Genomic DNA, 584 nt, shown 5'->3' with positions numbered 1-584 from the left:
TATGAATAAAAACAATAAATGGAGCCAAATGCATATAAATAAAAGTTCCTTTAATTCCTACACATGTTTCAAAATATATGTGTGCTCTCCTCCAAAGAAGTAAGAGCTGCTGGAATTCCACATATATTTATCTTCAGGGAATTAACATATAAAAGCAAGACAAATGCGAAATGATGAGGTAACTTACGAGCTAAGATGTTACATAGCCAAGTGACCGTTAGAAGTAGCAACGCTATATACATATACAAAACACCTACATTGCTAGAAATAAGAGCTAAACAGATCTAATCCTGTAATTCACGTACATAAATGCAAAAATATGCACTAACAAGGACGGTAAACCTGCGAAAAGTGTCGATTAAGATTAATACTCGATCGGCCCTTTTCGGACGATTATGATCCCTGTTAGTGCATATCGTTTCATTCATGTGCCTTAACTATAACATTAGAGTGGTTTAGCTCTTATTTCTAGCAATGTACGTGTTTTCTAACTTCCTAGCTACATTTAGTGACAATTATCTTTTCGGTTTAAACATTGCAAACTGCTTATATATATATATATATATATATATATATATATATAT

At 32.2% G+C, this 584-nt stretch overlaps 1 protein-coding gene across 4 annotated transcripts in view; it reads left to right on the top strand.

The window, feature by feature from the left end:
• The window catches only part of LOC106871447 (uncharacterized), a 16826-nt gene that overhangs the window by 3258 nt on the left and 12984 nt on the right, over nt 1–584 (top strand). The gene's annotated exons all lie outside the window — the stretch shown is intronic.

The sequence above is a fragment of the Octopus bimaculoides genome, chromosome 17 (assembly GCF_001194135.2).
Source record: "Octopus bimaculoides isolate UCB-OBI-ISO-001 chromosome 17, ASM119413v2, whole genome shotgun sequence".
In the NCBI taxonomy this organism is placed as follows: Eukaryota; Metazoa; Mollusca; class Cephalopoda; order Octopoda; family Octopodidae; genus Octopus; species Octopus bimaculoides.
This window is presented reverse-complemented; position numbering and strand designations above follow the sequence as displayed.